We start from the raw sequence: 13,096 nt of genomic DNA, 5'->3' as shown, positions 1-13,096 counted from the left end.
GTACGGAGTGAGTCATTCCAAATGTGGTTTAAATAGGGGTTAAGTAGAGGTGCCAGTTTTTTGTATTCCTTGGCTGGCCAAGGGTCGTTAGGGGAGCCTGATTTACAATTTAAGGAGCTCGATCATAGAATCTGCTTCCGATATTACCGCGAATTCAGTCAGAGAGAGTGGCGATGGTATGAGAGGAGTAGATCGCTCGTCGTCTCCTTCTGTATTAGAAGGGGGAAAGGATGTTTGGATGTTTTCAATTTTGTCCTCAAAAAATTGAGAAAGCTTGTTGCATAATGCCTGTGAGGCGGGCTGGGATCTGGTCAAAGCAGCGGGGTCTGTGAAGGATCTAACAATGTTGAAGATCTCCCTGGCTCCATTGCTGGCGAGTTTTATTCTAGAGGCCAGGAAGTCCCGTTTGTGCTCCTCTATCATTCTCCGATAGTCTTTGAGGGCAGTTTTATAGAGGACTTTACTGTCCGGAGAGTAGTTCTGTCTCCAGCGGCGTTCAAGAGATTTACAGAAGGTCTTTTTCTGCCGAAGTTCATTGGAGTACCAGGGGGCAGAAGGTGCCGTCCTGTAAGATTTGACGGGTTTTATGGGGGCCAGTGCGTCTAAGGCCTGACTTATCCATGTGTCTAGTTCGTTAATAGCTTGGTCAGGGTCGGTTGACAAGCAGGGTTGGGAGTTGTTGAGATGTTTCTGGAGCGCATCCAAAGTGATGCGACTCCAGTTTCTTCCTGAAGATTTAGGCGTGATAAAAGATCGGCAGGGGCGGGGAATATCAATCTCAAAGGAAATAAAAAAATGGTCGGACCAGATGACCGGGATGGGGGGGCCACCCGGATGGAAGAGAGGTTGGAGCAGATTAAGTCCAGTGTGTGACCCGCATTATGCGTGGGCAAAGTTATTAATTGGACTAGGTTACAGGCCGCTAGCATGGAGATAAATTGACTACTGTGCGGACATGATTCATTGTCGACATGGAGGTTGAAGTCTCCTAATGCGGTAAAGTTGGAGTATTGTGTACTGAGCTGGATGATATAATCCGTCAAAGCCGGTAGGTGCGATAGATTGGAATGAGGAGGACGATAAATAAGTATTCCCGAACAGGAGGGGGACGGTGAGGTTTGGATGCTAAAAGGCAGACCTTCTATACAGTCGATGTGGTCAAATGGGGGAAAGGTGGCTGTCCAGGTGGATTTATGAATTAGGGCAATACCACCTCCTGGTTTGCCATTAGGTCTATTGGCACAGCTGATACTGTAACCCTCCGGTAAGGGAAATGGCGGGGTTCGTAGTGTCCGTTAGGAAAAGCAAATCCCACTTGTTATCTCGGAGGGACTGCCAGATGTCAAAGGCATGTTTGGTCAAAGATCTGCAGTTAATAAGTGCAGATCTGAGGGTCAACGGGGGGTGATCGCTAGAAATAGAAGCTGGGGTGGGGGCGTGGATTGGGCGGGGTGTTAAGCCAGCAGGTGACAAGGAGAAATGACAAGTTCTGCAGACAAAGTCTCGGCTTTGGACGTCCAAGAGAAAGCCAGAGTGAGTCCTGCAGCCGGGGGGGTCTAAGAGACAACAGATCGGTCCGGGTATAAGGTGCGATGTTGTGGCTGGTGGGTCGGGCATGAGGACCGGCCCCGGTCGCGTCCTGATCGCGGACGAGCGCAGACGAGCGCAGACGAGCGCAGACGAGCGCAGACGAGCGCAGACGAGCGCAGACGAGCGCAGACGAGCGCAGACGAGCGCAGACGAGCGCAGACGAGCGCAGACGAGCGCAGACGAGCGCAGACGAGCGCAGACGAGCTTGCCTTACGCGCGCCAAAGGCGCGCAATCGTCGCGCCCGCTGCGCTTCCGGTCCAAGCACATTTTTAAAGTGGGAGGGCGAAGGGGGGGCGTGGCCTCTGAGTGGGCGTGTCCCGGTCAGGGCGTGGGTGAATGGCGATGGAAAGCTCGGCGATTTCGCCCTTCCAAGCGCTCGTTTTTGCTCCAAAAAGGGCTGCCAGTAGCAGCAGTGGTGAGGCAAAGTAAGTGCACAATCAATTTAAAATTACAGATTTTGAAGGTTTAAAAGTGCAAGAGAGTAGTCATCATGTTACTAACAATCGACTCAGCAAATCTGCTGGCAAGGTGAAGATGTGCCTCGAAGTACCCATCAGTGCCTCGTCTTCTTGTTACGGATCATGACATCAGGTCGCAGTGTCGGCTTCACCCTCCCTCGCGATGTTGCTAGGGGGAATAGAATTGGTGTGGGACTCAGTCTGACAATCATGTATTATGGTGTCCCAATTGATATCAATTGGGATTTTAAGCAGTCCAAAATGTTCTACCCTATGCAACGCCACGCTCTCCACCTGAGCCCAAATCAGGGAAGACTGCTTCCATGCCAACAGGGGTGGAGGGACCCCTGACTTCTAGCGTCTCGTGATGAGGTGCTTAGCTGTCAACAAGCCCAAATCGAGCAATTGGGAAGTTACACTGTGCCCCTTACCCCTACCAAAATGAGCCAAAAATGCACACCTCCCGTGTGTGACAGTGTGTGTCCTGTACAGGCGGTCAGTTGGGTTGGGACGCCTTGCCAGAAAGTCATTGTCTGGCAGGTGGCCATCTAGGACAAAATGGGTCCGTTCAGGGAAAGTAAAGATTCATTTTAGCATGAGTGAGTCACGCTCTCTGGACAGTATAGTATTGAATGAGGCTGAAGCGTGCATAGCGAGGGACAAGGACCGGGCTCTCTAATGTGATCTTCCACTCTTTGTCTGTACACGGATGAGCCAGATCCTCCTCCCAGTGGCGCCATAAAGATAAAAGTGGCATTGCTGTGTGTTGGCGAAGCGAGCGTGGAAACCAGCATGTGCGGAGCCTGCCAAATCCCATAAGATGCAAGTATTGTAAGTTAGACGTTTTAAAATGTTCATGCAGCATGTTGCCCCATTTGGGGGCTAAAGTAGCAAGTAATGAATTGTACAGAAGAAATTGGCCTGGGTGCAGGCCCTCCTCCTTTACTAGCATGTTATACGGTAATAGTGCTCATCTTGGTATAGGTCCCACAGTTGTGCAAGCCAGCTCTAACCAGGTATGAAGCCCTGTTGTTGTGGTGGTGGCGCATCCTCTAGGTATGCAGAGTAGGGGTATCACTGGCATGTAGGGGAATCACTGATCGAGTAAGGTAATGGCTTCAACTGTAGCAACGTACACAACATTAAGAAGCAGCAATTCCAGCGGTTATTCGCGGGTGCAAGGGTGAAAGAGCCGAAAGAACGCTAGGAGAGTCCAAGCTGATGACAGCGTGGCTGTGTCCGACAGGTGAGCCCACCAACCACCTGACCATCCATTGAAGCTGGGAGGCAAGGTAGTATTGCTCCATATTTGGGACTACAAGCCCACCCTGGTCTGTTGACAACTACAGCTTTGACAATGCCACCCAGCAATAGGAGTCACCCCAAATTAACTCTCTCAAAAGATGGAAAATGGGAGGCACAACGTATAAGGGCAGGTGAGTCCAGGGGCATTGATAGCATCTCTGCCTGATTAGATGACCTGGTAGCAGTCCCCGATAATTCTTACTTTTGGTAGTGGGCCGGAAAAAAGAGAATTGATCACTAATTGGTGGAATTGGCTCATTGTTACATCTCTAAAATGGGTTCCTTGTTGTTGGGGGCATTGACTGCGGATCCCTACCTGCGGGGGTCCCGAAAACACCTCTTGCCTGCAAACGCTCTCCCCCGCCGCCGCTGTTGAAATCGCGGCCGCCGAGAGGGGAGAGCGACTACACTACCCAGTGTCCCCTGCCTGCCTATGGGAGTGCCGACTAGCCGCATCATACTGCTGCGCCCGGAGGCGCATAAGAACCAACTGCTCCTGCGGCAGAGCGGGGGTTCCTTGTTGTTGAGGGAATTGACAGCGGATCCCTACCTGCGGGGGTCCCGAAAACACCTCTTGCCTGCAAACGCTCTCCCCCGCCGCCGCTGTTGAAATCGCGGCCGCTGAGAGGGGAGAGAGACTACACTACCCAGCGTCCCCTGCCTGCCAACGGGAGCGCCGACTAGCCGCATCATACTGCTGCGCCCGGAGGCGCATAAGAACCAGCTGCTCCTGCGGCCGAGCTGGGGTTCCTTGTTGTTGGGGGCATTGACAGCAGATCCCTACCTGTGGGGGTCCCGAAAACACCTCTTGCCTGCAAACGCTCTCCCCCGCCGCCGCTGTTGAAATAGCGGCCGCCGAGAGGGGAAAGCAACTACACTACCCAGCGTCCCCTGCCTGCCTACGGGAGCGCCGACTCGCCGCATCATACTGCTGCGCCCGGAGGCGCATAAGAACCAGCTGCTACTCCCGCCTCGCGGTGTGCGGGCGAAGCCGAGCGGAGCCCGGGCAGAGGGCGGGCTGTCTGTGGCCGTCAGGGGCTGGCAAAGGCTGGGCTGGGCCACCGCCCTTGGCAGACTGTGTAACCTCGTCACAAGCACCCTTATATTCCTGGACTACCGTCAGTCTGTTACTCCAAATTGGGACACTTGTATCTTGTGGATAAGGACCATACTGTGGCTAGGCATCTAGGTTCTGTGGACCACGTATCCCTTGCGGACATATTACATCTGCTAAAAATATGGGGAAGAAAACACCAGCTGTGTCAGGACCAAGGACCAGGCAGGATCCAACTACATCTAGCACTACCCCCCTCCCTAGTTTAACCGCCTTGACAGGATGCTGCAAAAGACAATAGGGGCTGTGGCTCCAGCCATTGAAAACACCGAGAGACGTTTCTCGCTCCCCTCTAGTTTACCCACACTAATGCAACCATCCAATTCATCACCAGTTTTGGCCAACTCCCTTGATTCATTGCTCACAGCCTCATATGCAGGGCTACCCGGAGCAGAGAATCACAGGAACAGCCTAATTGAGGATTCAGTGTCACTAGATCATTCCCGCATGGGCAGTAGGCTTTTATCCACCCCCAACAGGAAGCCACAGAATATGAGTCAAGACCTTGCTTCTCTGGCTATTGAGGAATCCATAATAATAGAAGGTCCAGAAGGCTTAGATGCCGATCCAATCACTGAATCACCTAATCTGGACAGGGTAATTATCGATAGTCCACCAGCTCGACCAAGGGGGCAGAAAGCAAAGAAAAAATTTAAACACACTACCAGCGAGCAATATACAAGCAAACAAAAGGGTACAGGTATTCTTACATGCCGGAAGGGGGTGAAAAACCAAGCAGGGCTGAGAAATGATAAGGGTACCAGTCGCTCTAACAACATTGACGAACCACCACCTGAGGCTACCATAGTGGGGGGTAGTGCAGGCTTTTGAGTGAGAATGGAGACTTGTCTCCACACTATTGAGTCCCATCTGTCTAAAGATTGCAAATATCGAAACAAAGATGTGCTCTTTAGAAGAGCAAGTAGTGAAATTTGTAGGATGCCGAAACACTTCTGGCGTCTCACCATGTTTATCACTACAAACATCATCCCTCAAAGGGGCTTCATCTAAGCCCACCCAAAAGAAAGACGACATAAAACTAAAAGAAAGAGTAGCAACAACACATCAGGGGCCTTCTAATGTTGCAATTAAAAATAAAACTATAGTACCCGTAAATGACAATTCTAACACAAAGGTAAGTGCCCAGATTAACAGAAAGGGCACCACGCAAGGGAAACAGTCTGTTCCACCCAAAGAGAAAAGGGCAAACACCCAGGGAGGGGAGGGGGTACCAGGAAGGACCGGGCCCGAACAGCCCAAGGCTACATGTCCTCCGGAAAAATCAAAGCACTGCGACATACCATTGGTAATGAATCTACCACCTGAAAGTAGCCCCAATGTCACGGTTCTTTGTAATGTACCCAAATTGCGGGAGGGACAAACGGAATCAACAGAAACCCTCAAGAATAAAATCCTCTACTGGTTGACTTATAATTGTAGTTACCCCATCACAGGTATGGAACAGATACTACTTACCCAAAGAGTGGGATGGATAGGACCAGCACCGAAATCCTTTGATGGGGATTGCGTGATTATAATTTTGAGGTCACCGAACTGGGCGCATGCGACTTTACTAAATGCCCCCCCACCGTCACGCAGAGAATTTAACATGACATTACTGCCTCTGGGGTATTTCTACAGACAATTAGGGACTAATCATCCAGCATCCGGACACAGATTTTTGGCCTCAAATACTATAAAATGCGTGCCCCCCCCCCACGAGTAGTATACCTATCGCAACCCTGCATCCCGCTGTTTAACAGGTATGATTGCCTATCCAGAATAGAGGAAAATGACTGACATACAATCATGGAAAAGGCACCACCTGGGTTTGAGACAGACGAGATGCACACATTTGGTAAGGGTTGCGGCAAAATAATTAGTCAAAATCCACAAATGGGAATTAACGGGGAGTACACAGCCGCTGGAATTAGTGAGAATAGTCTGACCTGTAAGTCAGTTTTGGTTATCCCTGCTAAGCCCTTGGTAAAGGAGGGTGCCCTTATAAATGCAAACATAAACCCAAATCCCGATCTTAATTTAGAAATGATCGAGGGTAAGGATAGCGTAGAACAGGAGGGGTACAGGTTAACCACCTGGAATATCGCAAGATTAAATAAAATGCTAAACACCCCTTTTTGGCAGGAGTTCCCTACAGTGGCAGTGACTTTGTCTGCCTACAAGAGACATGGTGCACCGACGAGGTTATTGTAGAAGGATACACATCTTACTGTCTTAATGCTGTACCCTCCCGAACAGGAAGGGCTAAAGGGGGGCTGCTGTTACTTATATCAACTAAGCTGCTTGGTTGTAAAGTGATAAGTTATACGCCAATTTGTAACTACAGTCCAATCCTAAGACTAACGTTTGCGAAGGGTAGGGAAATGGTTCTAATAAACTATTATAATAATATTTTAAATAAGGAAAGAGAATCACCATTAGCACCACTTGAGAAGGAATTAGACAGAGTATTGAATCTTTCTAAGAAACTTGTGGCTATCCTGTGGGCGGGTGATTTCAATATTCGGGTATGCCCAGCGACTTTGACTAATTCATGTGGTTTAAGGAAGATCCATAGTACCACTATGGTAAAAGATGAGCATAACATACATTTTCCACACTGCAATTATGGTATGGCACTAAATACACTCATGGCAAAATTTGAACTTGAGCTGTTGGATTGTTCAATGCAGAAAGGACATATTAAATGCCCAACATTTACGGGGAGGACCGGGAATAGTAATATCGATCCCATGGTAATTTCAGGAAACAGTTCCTTTAAAGATCTTTGGATAGAGGAGCAGGCGGTTAGCGACCACAATAGCATCTCTATAGTATTACTAGATTGGGGCAGAAAAATACCTAATACTGGAGACCGCCTTGTAGATATTATCCCTGTCCGGCCCAACGGGGTGAGAATAAAGTGGGATGGCTTAGATCCCCCTCCGATCAAAAGAGGCGGTCACCAGATGTAGGGATGATTTTACGTGGCCAAGACTACCGTTATCAATTGCTGCTGAAGAGGTGAGGGAAGGGTTAATAAATAGTAAAGGGGGAAAAGAACCGGGCCCGGACGGCGTCCCGATAGATCTGTACAAGGACCTGATGGATTTATGGGCCCCGATTCTGACAACAATTTTTAACACTGCAGCCCTGGGAAATTTCCCTGTCACATGGGCACAATCACTCAGTGTCCCACTTTTTAAAAAGGGTTCACGCTCGGAGGCCTGTAATTACCGGCCAATTTCCTTGCTGGATTCTACCATAAAAGTGATGAGCAGTGTTCTTTTGAAAAGACTGGAAACCTGGACCGAAGAAAACGGGGCTTTAACACCGATGCAATATGGATTCCGCAAGGGTATGGGATCACTCGAACAATGCGTTACCTTAGATCTTCTCATCAACAAATACACCGTAGCCAAAGAGGGCAACTTATTTATGTGTTTTGCTGATCTGAGTAGCGCGTTCGATTTAGTAGACCATTCCCTCCTGTGGAAAGTGTTGCTCGAATCTGGGGCCCCGGAGGAGATTGTATTTTTCCTGGTCGAGAGTTTACGAGAGGCTGTCATGTAGTGTAAGATATGGGCCTACAGGAGAACGAACTCCTTTTTTTCCAGTTAAAAGAGGTATAAGGCAGGGATGCGTATTGGCCCCCCTTTTTATTCGCCCTTTTCATCAACCAAATAGCTACAGTTTTAAATAACACCCCAACAGACGCCCCAATAATTGATGGTACAGTGGTGTCTGTTCTGCTTTATGCAGATGATGCTGTTTTAATTTCCAGCACCCCTTTTGGCCTTCAGCGGCTCATTGATGAATTTGCACATTTTATAAAAGAAAGGAAACTTTTAATTAATAAGTCAAAGAACTGCGGGAGGACAAAGTAGACATCAAGGCCTTTTTAGGTTTCGGCCTGGCCGTAGCACTGCAAAGCAGTGCTCTGCACAGGGCGAAAACGTATGTCCTACAGTATGGGGCTTCGTCCCGCCTCGGTCTTCCTTTGGCTAGCTCCATAAATGGAGGCTAGCCATTGGAAGAGATTGGCTGTCAGTCACTATTTCCCCGTCGGAATCCGATTCGGGGGCGTTTCCGTGTCTTTTTTTAAGTCCCGCCCTCTCCTCTTCCCATTGGCTGGAATTTTTACCGTCCAGCCAATGGGAAGGGGAGAGCACGAAAAACACGCAAACACACCCCCGAATCCCGCCCCCGAATCCCAAAATGACCTTGTTTTTTTTTTTTTAGACCGAGTTTGTGTGCGAGTCGATCTTTCAGATCGTGCCCTGGAAACAGTTTGTATACGTTTATTATAACTGTCATATGCTTGGATTGCCGTGTTTGTTTTTATTTGTATTGCTGCGGTGTGTAGAAGCGCCTTGGACGCATGTTTTATAAATGCGCTCTTTAAAGAGTTTTAACTCGGTTTTGAAGCTTGCTCAGAGCCTTCGGCTCAGCTGCACCTGTTCCCGCTCGTCTTGTTGAAAGGTGTGATCAGCATGGACCCCCACTTCCTGCTTGGCTAAAGATCGCTCTGAGTGGGGTGGACGCAGGCCCACCAGGGCCCCACTCCTTTGATTATTAACTTCCTGGCCCTTCACGCCGCCTGCCTCTGTGCCGTGTGTCCAGAGATGTCTCCAGGAGGTGGGAGGCAGCCGCTGACCCGAGACCAGGAGAGCTCAGGGAGAGAGAGGCTGCCAGAGGGGAGACTGCCGGGGAGAGACTGAGAGACACCAAAGAACAGGCGAGCCTGCCATGGAGCGATAGGCAGGGCCGAGGTGCCAACCACAAGGAGGGAGGGAGTACAGGGCAACGGGAGAGAGGGACACAGACTCAGCGGGGAGGGACTGCCAGGTGGGGTTAGAGGAATGACAGGGGCGGAGGAATCCGCAAGGCGCTGGGCGTTGAAGTGCAACATACGAGACCAAACTCATACGTGAGACGGGAGGAGGAGGACTAGCAGGCAAGATGGAGTGCAGGACTGAACAGTGACGAGCGCACGGGTCAAGGGCAAAGGTGAAAGGATCACAGCACATGGCAAGGGTGAACTCAGGGGCGGAAGGTTAGAGGGGTGAAAGAAAGTACTGATCAGGGGGCCGAGAGCAAGGGAGTACAAGCAGGGCTGGAAGTGTAGCGAGGTCTCCGCACAGGGACACAGGCGCCTGAATTACTATGCAGGGTTAGAGGTCAGAATGTGAGAGTATTGGGACAGATTAAGGGGGTCAGGGTGCAGGCGCGAGATGGAGTGCGAGGGGAAGTTGTAAATGTGGGGATGAATGCGACAGATGGGCTAAGTGGTCCTGCTGGCATGTTCCCTTGTTCTCGCTGGGCATCCCTGTAGGGCTCGCTGCATACATGACGACGTTCAGTCTGCAGTCCCCGTGCTCCGAGCCCCAACCCTTGAACCCCCTCCTGCGCTGCCCCCGCCCAGGGGACGGCGGGCAAGCAGCCCGGACTCACTGCTCCCTATACGCATCTGCGCCTGGTACGTCCCGGCGGAGAGCGCCCGGCTGAGCCCAGAGACCGCCGCCCGGCTGCAGGCCGCCGTGGAGGAGGCCATCTCCAGGATGCGTGCGTGTGTTAACAGGCATGCGCATGAATTAATCACACGTGCACGCTCTCCACAATTACATGTTGGCCATGAATTAACCCTTCCATCCAGCTAATTTTACCGCTGAATGTTTGTTCCAGTACATGTTCCTATATTACCCTTTAAACGTGTGTGTATTATCGAGACACAAGTGGGCCAAGGATGTAGAAGGCTTGATTCCGGTCGGAGACATGATTCGTGAAACGTGCAAGAGCCCCGGAGAGTGCTGTGCGCCCCGAGCCTGCCTCCAGCACTTCGCTGAGGCAGACGCCGGGGTTTTATACACGATCGTATAGATCAATAGTGTTCCTCCTCCCTCCCCTCCAGCCTGCACTAGGATCTCAGCGCGGGGACACGCCGTCGGCGTCACCATGCGCTCTACAAATCTCCCTATTATTATTATTATTATTAATGCGAGCCCTCCACGTGCAGTAAACATCAGCGTGAAGTGAAAAGCCACCGACATAACATAACTCCCTTTATCATAAATGGTGCTGCGAGTATACCGACATGTAGGATTATTTAATTAACCAAATAAAATGTTGTAGCGATGACATTAAAGAATTAGTTTTAAAAAATATGCGTGTGCATCGGGTCCACGTCTTGGCTCGTTATGCGTGATATATAAATAGTAATTATCTTTAAGGTGAGATGAAAGAACAATAAATTATAAGGCGGTAGAGCGGACGTTAAGACCCAGACCTTAACTGTTAATTTGAGCTAAAAGTGGCGTGGGCAGCCCCCTCGCATCAGGGCGTGTAACTGGAGAGGCGGTTAAACCGAAAGTGAAAGCACAGTTTGGGGTCCCGCTTTCCTCACGCCCCCCGAGTGTCCGTTTCCACAATAAAGAGGGCTGTTCAGTGGACACCCACGCCTCCACCTAATCCTTGCACTACAATTTCTGTTAATTAGAGAAGGAGCGCTCCGGGTGAGGAATCTTAATGAAGCACGGGGGAGGGGTGGGGAGGAGCGGAGACTTTTGTGCGCGCGCACACTTGTTGTAATAAACACCTCATAAATGTATTACTAAAGTTAAAAGGATAATGTTCAGTTTTTTTTTTTTTTTACCATGGTATAGCAGCATTGATGTGAGAAACACCTTTAGTGCCTCAGAATCTGTTTAACTATTACCAGCTTACAGAGAGAACCCCATCTCTTAATAGGCACGCGGGCTTCAATGTGCTTTCACTCTGTGTGTGTGGCTCTGTGTGGTTCTGTGTGTGTGTGGGTGCAAATGCAATAGGTCACGCATTTGCGAGAGATTAAGCTATCGGCATTGTAAATGACAATGCCATTTATTTATCGATTTTCAAAAACAACACAAATAAAACGTTTGTCATTTACAATGCCAATAGCTCTAACTTTTGCAAAGGCGAAACCGTTGCATTGTAAATGCTTGTTTTCTTGATGGTTCGAAAATACCAGCCGTTAAAACTTTGTTATTTAGGCATTACTTTTGACCAAAATGGTAAATGGGCAGGCGAGCAAGAAAATATTAAATTAAAAATGACAAGGAACACAAATGGGATTTTTTGTTTTGCAAATAAACTAGGGGACCGGAGGATTAAAGATATGTTGACCATCTATAATGCAGATGTGTTTCCTCAGCTCTGTATGGAGCTGGAATATGGGGTCATTCCTCCACGGTCGAACTTCAAAAAAGCGAAAACTGCTTCTTAAAACGGCTTCTGAGTACCCCAGCGTCGGCCTCAACCTATTTAATACACCAAGAAACTGGCCTCAATTATATAGCGGACTTAGCAGCTCTACGCCCATTGCTATTATGGCGTTCGATTTGGGATAAGAGGGAGACAGTTTACACAGAGAATAATCAGAGACTGCTTTAAATTAGATTTCTGTTCTCGCATCCCTTGGTGGAACTATATTATTTATTGGTGTAGTATTTTGTTTGATTTTAACATTCTAAAGGAGTCAGAATACGCAATCCCCTTTACAAAGAAAGACATTAAAGACTCGTTCTTATTATATAAAAGGGAAGAGCGACTAAAATTAATTAGGCACCAAAAAACTTTTATATTTTATACACAACTCGGACTACAAAATGGATTCCAGGCATACTTAACGGAGGTGTCAAGATCTTCACACCATTTTGTTTTGACACGCCTGAGGTTGGGGACCGCCCATCATTTAGTATCCTTCCCAGAAATAAGAGAAAGGTCTTCTATGAAATGTCCCTGTGACAATACTTCCAACCAAAGTTGTAGTCATTTTTTTTAATATTTTGTAAATTTTACTCCTCCTTTAGGAAATTTTATCTGAAGTCTATTTTTTGGAAATATAATGTACGTAAAACAGTGGATGCAATGAATTTATTGTGTGCTCTTGAGAATACAGATATTTGTTTCCGGGTCGCCTTATTTATATTAAAATGCAGAATAGCCAGGAATTCAATAGTTTTGTAACAACTTGCAACTGGTATTCTAGGAAAGTATACGCTAGTTTACATCAATGTGTATATAGTTGGGGTATTAAGTTGAGTTTTTGACTCCAACATTACAGTGAATAACGGCTTTTTACTTGCCTTTGTCATTTTGCATGAGAAAATGAATATGCATATCATGCGTTGTACGGTTATAAATTTTAGCTCTCTTTATGCACACGTCCCTTTAGAAAAAAAAAATTGGTAAATATTTTTAGCTAGGATACTGTTTTAGTACAATGTTTTAATGAAATAGTTGTTATCAATACTTCCTTTTTTAAATATTTATTAATAATGTTTCCCTTAAAGTGCTATCTATTGCCTGGAAACGAATGCTTAGATAAATATGCCATTAGTAAATAATAATAATTTTGTATTCTACGATTTTATTTAATTGCATGTATACCTTTTTTGTTTATTGTCGCTTTTATGGTTGTACTATGCAAACCGAATAAAGCTTTCTGAACCTGAACCGGATTACTTTTATTAGCAAACAGAAGATTAAGGAATTTTTTTTATTTAACAAAAACAAAAAAACATATCCAGGTTATGTGTAGAAAACAGAACGTGTACAGCACATTATGGGACCATGCTGCGCATCAAG

At 47.8% G+C, this 13,096-nt stretch overlaps 1 protein-coding gene across 1 annotated transcript in view; it reads right to left on the bottom strand.

Moving 5' to 3' along the window:
- PSMA3 (proteasome 20S subunit alpha 3) overlaps positions 1 to 13,096 on the bottom strand; it is a 221,780-nt gene that overhangs the window by 197,827 nt on the left and 10,857 nt on the right. The window lies entirely within an intron of this gene.

Source organism: Lissotriton vulgaris, chromosome 9, assembly GCF_964263255.1.
Source record: "Lissotriton vulgaris chromosome 9, aLisVul1.2, whole genome shotgun sequence".
In the NCBI taxonomy this organism is placed as follows: domain Eukaryota; kingdom Metazoa; phylum Chordata; class Amphibia; order Caudata; family Salamandridae; genus Lissotriton; species Lissotriton vulgaris.
Note: the sequence above shows the minus strand (reverse complement) of the source record. Positions and strands in the feature narration are given on the sequence as shown.